The sequence below is a fragment of the Mixophyes fleayi genome, chromosome 5, assembly GCF_038048845.1.
Source record: "Mixophyes fleayi isolate aMixFle1 chromosome 5, aMixFle1.hap1, whole genome shotgun sequence".
Classification (NCBI taxonomy): Eukaryota; Metazoa; Chordata; class Amphibia; order Anura; family Limnodynastidae; genus Mixophyes; species Mixophyes fleayi.
In genome coordinates, this window is record NC_134406.1 from 279,599,609 (window position 1) to 279,611,502 (window position 11,894).

Below are 11,894 nucleotides of genomic sequence, written 5' to 3' on the forward strand. Positions count from 1 at the left end.
TGGCATGACTGTTTTCAATCTTTCCAACCAAATAAGGGGTGCAGTATGAAAAATGGTATTGCTGTGTCCTGATTTGTTTATATCATCAGTGTTTGAAACTAAATACTTGTTCATTCATTTCTCGGTGACAGGACATAAGGTTGCAAAAAGTATGGATCACAGCCATGCCAGACAAACATAATACTTGAGATATTGTCTCACCCACGGGGTTAGGACATTTTTGACATTTTTGGACAGAATTATAGGTACGCACACTGCACTGACATAATCACGAAGGTAGCTAAATGTTGTGTTATTATGCTTATAGAAGCTGCTAATTTTTAAACACTTTTTGTTTTGGAAATATGGTTCAAGTTTTATAGATTGCATGTGATATCTGCCCCCCCAAGTTCCGCCTAAACTAAATATGTCTCCTGAGCAAGGTGTACAAAGTGTGCCTCTAGATGCACAAAGGGTGGAAGGAAAAGAGGAGACTAGCTAAAGGAAAATTAGGCAGACATACATACATGCATGATTGTGTGGAACATTTGAATAAGATTTTTGCCACAAGACCTGACATAAGTGACACCCTTTAGAAAATGTAAAATCTTCATGTTTTTTATTTGTCATAGACAGACAACAGGGGAGGGCTGGAAAATATCAGTCTGGGGGGCAAGACGACTTAGCAGCCTATATTAAAGGGAACAAAATGCAGATGGCCCAGTGACCCAGCTCAAGGTAGCCTACTATGGGACTGACTCGGGGGGCAAATGCTCCCCTGCTCCCCAGCCCAGTCTGCCCCTGACAGACAGATATGTACTGGATATTGTTATAAATGACAAAGGTGCTATAAAAACTGACCCCTTTGCCCTCCTCACTTAGCCAGATAGCTGAACGTGTGGGATCGAAAATGGCATGTGATTTAGCAGAGGGTAAATCAGTTGATATACACTGGTTTTAAGTACTTTTATAGGATAGAGGGCGACGTTGAGGTGACAGAGGAACTTTTATGACAATAGCAGGACATTACATGAAGGACTTGTGACAGTGACACAGTTACCAAATTAAGTAGCTGTTATTTAGTTTAAAGCCTACACACATGATTGTAATAACAGGACGGACGAAGCTGACAAGTGGGCGGCAGGTTTAAATATGACAACCAACAAATCAATGTTTTTTGTAAATGATAACACACAAGAATTAGTTAAAATGTAAGATTTGTGTTCCCTGCAGGAAAAGGCTGTCTGGAAGGGTAAGGGATGTGGTCAGAAGTCCTCTGGACTCTGGAGAGATGGACAAGGCCTGTTGCTCCTAGAGTGTATCTTCCAGGCCTAGCTGAGGCAGCACATGGTCTGACTCATCTGGGTAAAAAAAGGTATGTGCAAGCTGGTAAGAGCATACTGGTGTGCACCAGACTTGTCTTCTCAAGCTAGTAGGAAGACAATGATCTGTCTTACTTGAGTGAGGAAAAATGTTGGGAAGACAATACCAACAGAGCCATCCCATACCCCTCCTACAGATGGACTTTTTTTCCAGGTAAAACAAATCAACTTCATCCAATTGCCACCTTTCAGGATTCTCAAGTATATACGTGTACTGATGGAATCTACATCTGGGTAAAGGTCCATTCAAATGTTTCTAATATTGCTGTGTCATACTCAGGATTTTTGTTAGTAGATGTGGTATCCCTATAGTTATAGAAGGTGATAGGGGTATTCATTTTACAGGTAATAACTTTTAGATAATGAGTACAACGTATGGGCAGTGATAGTAAGTTACATACTCTTTATCGGCCACAAGCCAGTGGGAAGTTAGAGTAAACGGTACTATCTAGAATGAATTAAATAGAGGTAGAGTTGAAACTAGATTGGAGTGGCCGGATGCTTTTGCCACTAGTCATCCCCATTATCAGAACCAATCCTAAACCGCCTCTTAACCTGTCACGTTTTGAAATACTTTTGACAAGCAACCTCACTTGATGTTATAAATAATACGCCTCTTAGTGCCTGATGGTATAGTCCTAGTAATAATTCACTATTGTATATATACGTGAAAACAAACTTGTATTTTTAGAACAACTTATAAACATACACTCCTCAGTGCACTGTTTGAAGGGTTGCTAATATCACAAATAACAGCAAGCACAAATTTCAAAGTCAATAATCAGTTTGGTAAGAAATGAAGACTATATGAAGCCTATTTCCTCATGTATACACGATCCTACAATCTGTTGAAAAATCTGTATATTATCACAAATCTTGGATATCTAATAAGACATACGAGTCCTGCATAAACTGTTAATGGATCCAAAGTAAATGATATAATGATGGTGTTAGTCCAAATCCTTTAGTTGACATTATTGGTCTCCTGTCCAGATATAGCCAGTGTAGAGTTCCAAATTGCAAACATAAAATGTCTCATATTGAAATCTTCAAAACCGCGTAAAGGAAAACAGTAGACGGTACACGGATAGGGGTTGGTATCACTCACTCTCTTACTGGAATGTTCCCCAGGGCTCCCGGTCCACAGATCCATGTCCTTCAGATATCTACCACTCGGGTTCCGTCTGTTGATAGGTCTGTCAATACAGTGTAGATAATTGCCAGATGTGATATGATCGATCAATAGGTGTAGGTGTAGCAAAGTCTTACCAACGCGTTTCGTCGATACCAGGCTTAATCTGGGAAAGTGTGACATAGTATTAAACCTACATTCTTATAGAGGCTGGACTGAGATTCAGCTGCCCTGTGGTTGGTTACAGTTCGTAATTGACACAGCAGGTAATAATCTGCTAATAAGACATGTCCTGAAACTGGAGGGAAGTAGGTTCAGAGGAAATTTGAGGAAAATCTTCTGCAAAGAAAGGGTAGTGGATAAGTGGAATAACCTCCCCCTAGAGGTGGTAGAGGCTAATACAGTAGAGCAATTTAAACATGCTTGGGATATGTCACGAGTCGCGGTGGTGCCTCAAGCCGCTGCAACTCACTGTGCCCGCAAGACGCGTCCCGGCCGTCTCCATGACGACCGGGACGTATCTTCCTGTTTTCGCCACGGCCATTGCCTAGGCAACGGTCAGGATGCTGTAGCTTGTAGCGCCTCATCCCGGCATTAAGGGCAGCTGGGCGAGTGCACAACTATTAGTTCTTTCATTAATTAACCAGCCCCTGAGGCTGATTACCCATGCTGTCTCCTTTGTTCCCATTGGCCAGTCTCTGTTCTATTCATTAGTGGTAATTGCTGTGGATCATCACCCGCAACCTATCCAGTGTACTGCCGCTGATCTCCGCTTACCTGTTCCACTTGTTAGTGGTAATTGCTGTGGATCATCACCTGCTACCTATCCAGTGTACTGCCGCTGATCTCCGCTTACCTGTTCCACTCGTTAGTGGTATCTACTATTGATCATCGCTCCCTTCTCTCTAGTGTGCTGCCGCAGATCGTCATTCACCTGCTCCACTTGTTAGTGGTAACTGCTGCAGATTCCTGCTCCCTACTTCTCCAAGTATATTGCCTCCCAGCATCATCTCATCTTGCCCCTAGTACTACTTGGGGATTACCCTCATCTCTTGTGTCAGTACTCTATCACATCTCACTGTGAATTTCCCTAGAGGGCCGCAACCTCCAGGGTGGAAGCTGTAAAGCCCAAATTCCCTTGCGGTGATCCCTGGTGAAAATCGTCCGCTCTGTTGGACTCCGCACCTTTGTGTGTTGTCTAGCCAATGCCAGTTGAAATCAGCAGGATCTCACTCATCCTAGCAGATTCCTGACACACAGAACCTATAACTGGCAGGGAGGCTGTGCCCTTAAATAGTTCTAATGACCAATCCTGAAGCAAGGCTGAACCCTGCACTAATCAGCCCGCAGGAGGTTGTTAATTCATTAGTTTTCACACCGAGCACTCCCAGCTGTTTGACAGCTTGGCGGGCGCAGCGTAAGTGAAGAGAAAGCATCCTGGTTGCCCTGGCAACAGCCAGGATGCTCAGGCCGGATGTGACACGAGGCTGTCGTGAGTAGCGTGACGGCCCGTGACAATGACACCACCAGAATACTGAAGATTGTGCAAGCCTTAGAGCAGGGGTCTGCAATTCCCAGCACGCGGGTTGAACCATACAAAAAATGTGTATGGTTCAACCCGCGCCACGTAACAGACGTGGCACGTGGGTTGAACCATACACATCTTTGTGGCATGTGCCAATCCACGCCACATTGAATACGTGGCACACGGACCACTTCTGTCTGGCACACCGGTGCTGCAGCTATCTCACTAAAGCAGCCGATGACGGACAAAACTGAGCTTCTGCCTTAGAGGGAGACATGAATGTATCTTGTTGGGAAAGTCGTTTTAGATACAAAAGACCAAAAGCAACATCATTCGTTAATCTTCTCATACATCCCATAATAGTCCTGAGTTTTTTGGTGTTGATCATGAACATTGTATTACTGGTTGTTTACAGAAAGATAATGTGATGCTAAAGAGACAACAAATAAGGAACAATTAAAGAAGGGGGGTTATGGATGGCAATGGACTATCTACAAAATTATCTACATGAAATATTTCTAGTTTTGGACCACCAAAATACGACAAGAATCTACATTTTTATGGATCCCACTAACAGTATTGCAAGATTTTTTATTTATTTCATAGAGTATTCCTTGGGAGAGTGTAAATGTCTTTTGAGGACTACTCATGTTCCTGTGGACTTTTAAACCACCCTTCTTAGAGATTGCTACAAGACTGCCCCTAGTGTAACTGGATATTTTCCTGTCCCCATTAAAACTGTGATAAGTGTGTTTGCCACAGCATTGAGTGGGTGGTAGTACAAACAACACTGAGATTGCCCTGGCCCCACTAAGGTACAGGCTGGGAGAATGAGGCCTGGGATTTAAAAAAAATTATGAAATCACCATCTGGTGATGAAACGCGTCAGTCATGTGACTACTAGACATAATCTACTTTTAAGCTGATATTTGGAGATTGTTTTCTATTGCTAGTCATTGGCTGCATTGCTGCTACAGTGTAGCAAGTTCTGTGTTCAAACGATCAGACTACAGACGGCTCCTATTACAACACTGGGTGCGTCAGAAAGCGGGCTCAATTGCTAATTCAACTATTTCCTCGCGAGTGTTGAGATACTATCTCTGGACTTTTGTCTCCGACCTATGTGCTGATCAAGATTGGTATTTACGCTGGATCTACATTCCCACATTCACGGTAATTATCTGCATTTCCAATTGCTAATACCGGGACATAACTTATATTGCTAGTGGACAGAGATAGAACCTGTTATACAAGGGGATCCATAACCACTTGTGGGGTCTAATACCAGCGGTTCCGCTCATCTCATTAAGGAGAATTATTTACAGCTACACGGAGACATTCATTTATAATCGTTTCATTCATCATTTTACAGAGATCGTTACTACACTCACTCAGGGCGAGTGATATCGGGGCTTATAAATATAGCCACACTGTTGGTTGGTTGATTGTGTAGAACTACTCACCTTGGTGAAGCTGTATCAGCCTCAATCAGAGACTCCATTTAACATACACGGAATTACAATCGGAACGAGTGTTACTTTTTGGATATCAGAACTGATCTATTTGTTTCAATACACGGGCCGTGTTGTTTCAATAGCTTGTTTATACAATCTCATTTTATAATTTTGGAATCATTTACGAAAATAATTCATTCATGCATATGCTTATCAGGCTTATTTAGAGTGTGCTATTTGTTTTTTTATTGGATTCACAGAATATGTGTTAAATTTTGATGCATGTTTTATTAATAAATTTATTTATACATATACAACCTCACAGTTTATGCTTAGTGGTATAAGTGTTTTCAGTGTCCAGCGCTGTTGTTTCTCTGTTTTTAGCTGGGATTTAAAAGCTTCCCTGACACTTCAGTACAGAAAACAATTACCTGCCTCCAGGATGCCTTCAGCACCTTTACCTGTGCATTCTCCAGATACTTTTCCTATACTATTACCCTGCCATGTTCATTTCTCTGTAATCAATATCTGCAATACTGTTTAACCCTAACTCTGGAATCTCAATAAACTGTTTTAACCCTGCAAGAATTCTTGCTTACATACCCAAACGATATCTACACCCTTTCTCACGCATGCTGACGTTCTCACGCATGCTTCCTATCTACGTTCACGCACTTTCTTGTCCTCCAACACAAACATGGTCACACGTACTCACATTCATCTGTACTCATACACACGCGTGCGTGCTTGTTTTCTCTTTCTCTCCCAACATATAGACACACGTGCACAGAGAGAAAAGACTGATATCTCACACATGCGGTGTGATCCATTAAGGCATGCATACTAGGCACATCGCGCATCTGGGTGAAACAGTATGTAAATGTCCACTGCCTACTCCTGAAGTCAACAAGACATGGATCGTTGCTGCTTAATGACTGGTAGCAACAGCATTAATGTTACGTCCACCCAGCCTGTATTAGTAAACCATTCGTCCGCTAGGTACTTCTCGGACCTATGTGCATCAGGGATGTTACATTAAACATTCTAAAATGAGCGTTGTGTAGTGGTGTTTGGAATTTACATTAAAATATGTTGCTCAAGTATTATTTTTTATGCTACTTTGTTCACCTACAGGCACCAGTGGCCTATGGGTATCAGAGAATGCTGGCAATTGTGCCAGTGTGCCCTGGCAGCCATGGGTATTCAGGTGCTTGTTGTCACTACAATTGCCACCATCAAAGACACTTAATGGCACCCTGGCCATCTTTGGACCTGGGTCACAACTGTATTTATATTCGTGCGATTAAATCAGTTTCCAGTGGTATGGAAAGAGTCATAGTGCTATCAGCACGGAGCTGGGACAGCTGGGGTTAGAGGGAGAAGTTGGGGTTTTGACGCACATCATTTTTAACCTCAAGAACCTTAACACCCATTTTTTACACCTGAATCAAACACACACACACACACACACACACACAAGCTTTTAGAACTAAATAAACTATTTTATTTTCATAATCGTACTTAATAAAAGTTTGCAAAAATTTTAATAAATAATTTAATTTCTTTTGCTTTTTTTATGTTTTTTTGTTTGTATTTTTCTTCTTGTTTTTTTATTGGTTAAAAATAACTGGGATGGAGGGCTCTGATGTGGTGACATCAATTCATCAATGTGCAGGGATTTCTACCGTAATTGCCGGCAATGTCTGTGGCAGGATGTCCACGCGCCACATCACCGGCAATTGAATTCCCCCCTTTGAGTATTAAAATGGTGTTGCTCTCACCTACGTGTTATTGCAGCTTTCACATGTGACCTAGTAAGGCCTCTGCCTCCTCTGCTGTAGAATGTAATCGGGGACAGCCCAATTTCTCTATGAAATACAACTATTGGTGGAGCTGGTGGTGGAGAGGCTACACTCCACCACTCGTAAGCATTCGGCACCATCTAAAAGTCGAATTTGGGATGAAATAACAACTTAGGTCACTGCCATGGCCCCTATAATATGCACGGTGACTGAGGTAAAGAACAGGGAACTATGGAATTGTGCACAACTACTTAAGAGATGTGATTTTGTTTAAAAAAAAAATGATGAAAGGTATTTTTTGGTCAACATTGTTGTTTGTGAACTTATCTCTCATGTGGAAAGACTTTAAACGTAAACTAAAGGGCAATTTGAGGGACCACCACAGGCATGCTCACATGACAGGCTAGATCTCAGTCCCCTTGAGACCACGGCATTGGCCTGTATCGATGACGGGATGGTGCAAGGGGTATGCTGCATTGACACTGGATGAACCCTCACATAGCCTCTAACACCACCAGGTACATTTGAATGGAGTATAGCTTTAAGTAAAGCAAAAGTGATATATATATATATATATATATATATATATATATATATATATATATATATATATATGTTGGTGGATACAGTCAGATGTAATGAAGCTAACTTTTTCACTACACACACACACACACATATTTACCTCAGCACACAGTGACACATAATTTAAGGTGCTGATAATAGTTTTCTGTTTGAGACTAATATTTATTTTGGCTTCATTCTAGGTGGCCATGCAGATACTTTACAGGATGAGCTGGTGGAGGAGGTGCCTGATGAGAAAGAGCATCAGATGGCAGAGGAAGCAGAAGTCAGTGGCCGGGATTCACTGTGCTCCTGCTATCACAATCTTATGGAAACCAACGCCGCAATTCAGACGAACACCACGGAAATGAGCACTACCCTCACCCGTATGGAGCACAAGTTATATCGTAACCTTACCAAAATCAACAATACCCTCACCCGTCTCACTGAACTTATTGTACAATATACAACTAACTACCCCCCAGCACCAATTTCCCATATATCCTCTCCTTCCTCTTTATCTCCAAATCTCAGTTCAATCTATCAACCCTTCACCACACCAGATTCTCAGCCCCAATATCGTATCCAAATGCAACCTCCTTACCCTCACCCATTTTTCAATCCTGCACCACTCCCCTCTCCAGGCTCAATTGATTGTTTTGAAAGAAAACCGTTTCCATGCCATCATTTTTCCTCAACCCCCCTATTTTGAAAATCAAGCCCATGTATCTGTATCCAGAATATAATCCTTATTACCAATCTCAATCTACCTCCCCTGAAATCTCTGCCCCCTGCCATCTCTGCTTCCCTTCCATCTCTGGCCCCCTTCCATCTCTGCCCCCCCTGCCATCTCTGAACTCCATGCCATCTCTGGTCCCCGTGACCCCCGTGCCACTCAATCAAACTCTGTTGCACCTCCACTCTCTGCTGGTCCACTGGCCTCTGCTTTTTCAACACTGTTGCCTTCCACATCACAGATTGCCAGAAGCCAGTACCATTCCAAACCACCACTAAATATGCCACCAAGGATGAAGAGGCCACGAAAATCTAAGTAATTTAAGTTTATTCCCCCATTTACGACATGCAGCAATTTTTTGTTATTTTTTTTTTTTTACACATTGTAAATATTTGCTGATAAATAGTGCAATTATTTTATATTGAAGGCCATTGGTAGGCTGTGAGTTCAGAGAACACAGCTACAGGTGAATGTGCTCAAGTTTGCAGCACAAAAGGAGAGGCCAAGAACGGAAGAAGCCAACCTATAAATTTGGGTCTGACCCTGACCTCAGTTGGAGAATTTTTATACAACACAATTGGACAGGTGTTTGCATCAGCCACTAAAAGAATAGAATGTTTAGCAATTGCTAAAATCAGCAAAGGGGTCTTATTAGCATAAAATAAATTAATGATGTAAAATACACATTTTAATACTATGAAGTGTTTCCTGGAATATTTCTGTTAGACTGTGTGAAAGACAGAACAATCCTCATGACAGGTGTTTCAGAACAGCAATAAATGTAGTGACTCAGTCCAGGATTGCAAATCACAGTAATGAGGTTCCTGCTAATGAATATGTCAACATCCAGATTTGTTTATGAAGTGTGAGATTTCGCACAATTTCATTATGTAAAAGACTTAAGATAATAATTAAATAATTACTCTTAAAAGAAGAGGTGTTACAAATATAATACCTTAGTTTTGGGTTGGTCACTAAAACGTCAAATAAAAATCAAATCACATAACATTTTGAAATTTGGAAATAATTATTTTATTTGCATATTATCATCACATTTTAGCTATAAACCTTCTTGAACTCCAAAATGTTAACCAGTATATTAGGAATATAAAAACAAGTTTCATCCTGTCCTCTGCAGACTATATGCCACGGCACTGTGTATACATACATATATACTTACATACATACACATTGCTGGGACATATAGCACATCAGCACAAGAACTGTTCATGGGGAGATCAGGGATTGGGTTTCATGGCCGAGCAGCTGTAGACAAGACTCAGATCACCATGTGCATCTGCTGGAGGGGTGTAATACACACCACCACTGGACTCTGGAGCTGTAGAGACGCAATCTCTGGAGTGGCGAATCCCGCTTCACCATCTGGCAGTCTGAGAGATGAAGCTAAGTTTATCCGATGCCAGGAGAATGCTTCCTACCTGAATGCACTTTTACAACTCTATAATTTGGTACAGGAGGAATAATGGTCTGGGCAACTTAGTACCAGTGATGGGATCACTTAATACTACAGCACACAATAACATTCTAGAGAATTGCGTGCTTCCAACTTTGTGCCAGCCCTTCCCTGTTTCACCCGAGTTTGGTGTGGCAAAACGAGACTGTCCTGCATAGATCCCTGACCTCAACCACCTGTAGGATGATGCTGAACGCTGACTGTAAGACAGACATAATCAGCCAATGTCGATACGCAACCTCATGTGTTTGAATGGTTGCGAATCCAATCTCTAGTGGAAAGCCTTCCTGAAAGGGTGGAGGCTGTTATAACTGCAAAGGTGGAGCTACTCCATATTAATGCCCAAGGTTTTGGATGTACAATAAACAATTATGAATGGGACACACTATGAATATCACACTGTCTACATCTAAGGAAGTCTGGAATATAATATAAAATCTATGTTAGATGTTATATAACATTAATAAGTATTAGCTCTAATATCAATTCTCTATGTTAGGGTATAAAACAAAAGTTATAATACAAATTCTCCTGTCATTTCTCTAGCGCTAATTGGTATTCAGGGACCCAACTCTGCTCATTTCACTGCTATAATTCCACCAGCCTTCGCTGGCATAGCCTAGTGCTGGTTCTTGCAAATTCGGGCAGACCCCACGCTTTTGCCTATACCAGACTAGGATTGCAACACCTGAGGGAACTTGACTTTTTTGGGTGCCTGCTCACTGTTTTTCTTTTCTTATTTATTTAAGCATATTTTACTGAAATGTTCACATTGTGCATATGATTCAGAGTCCCACGTATCTTATAATACCTGTGGCTCTGAATACCATGTAAAGTACTCTTTTTAAACGGATGCAATTTATACTTACATAGTGGTTCAGAAGCACTAGTTGGGTACATATAATAAGGACATAGCCTAAGGATAGTGAGCCCTGTTGGGATAACCTTTATTGATTGTGCCAGAATTCACCTCTCCTGTAACCTGGGGATCTAAGGGGAAGTAGGGGCTAAAAATTACACAAGCAATCTGTCACGAAACAGGGAGCTACTGAACGGAGATCTTTTTATTCATCACCCGTTTCTCACAGTTTAGTGTACTTTTTAACCCTTGGTCCAGTCTAAGTATATACACCAGAGTATCGGTGTATTATGTGTATTATTATTTCATGTTATTAGTTACATTTTGCCCCTGCTATTACCTGCAACATTATATGTATTAGAAATAGAAAGAATATTGCCATATTGTATGAAAATAACAAGACAGCAGAAGTCATTTTGCTTGTGTTAGCCAATGTAATTACCATTTGTCTCCAATCTCCATTGTTATGAGGTGTGGCGTAGACCTGGTTTATAATCATCATCATCATCATTTATTTATATAGCGCCAACATATTCCGTAGCGCTTTACAATTGGGGACAAACGTAATAAACTAATAAACAAATTGGGTAAAACAGACAAAGAGGTGAGAAGGCCCTGCTCGCAAGCTTACAATCTATGGGACAATGGGAGATTGACACATGAGGTTAAGTATACATTTTGCATCTTGGCCCAGCCAGACTGCAAAGGTAAGGTGACTCATAAGCTAAATGATCCTGTCACACAACAATGTTGGTCAGGGGGTAGTTGTCTTCTGTGAAATTGTGTAACAGGCTAAAGGTAGTGAGGTTAAGATGGTGGTTGAGGAATATTATAAGCTTGTCTGAATAGGTAGGTTTTCAGAGAACGCTTGTACGTTTGTAGAACAGAGGAGAGTCTTATTGTGCGAGGGAGAGAGTTCCATAGAGTGGGTGCAGCCCGAAAAAAGTCCTGTAACCGGGAATGGGAGGATGTAATGAGGGTGGATGAGAG

The 11,894-nt window shown here is 41.4% G+C and overlaps 1 long non-coding RNA gene across 1 annotated transcript; it reads left to right on the plus strand.

Moving 5' to 3' along the window:
• Positions 1 to 204: 204 nt before the first annotated feature.
• LOC142157926 (uncharacterized) lies at positions 205 to 9,462 on the plus strand. The gene is made up of 3 exons (XR_012692700.1): positions 205 to 245; positions 1,213 to 1,354; positions 8,039 to 9,462. It is a non-coding gene; the product is annotated as an uncharacterized LOC142157926 (long non-coding RNA).
• Positions 9,463 to 11,894: the final 2,432 nt, after the last annotated feature.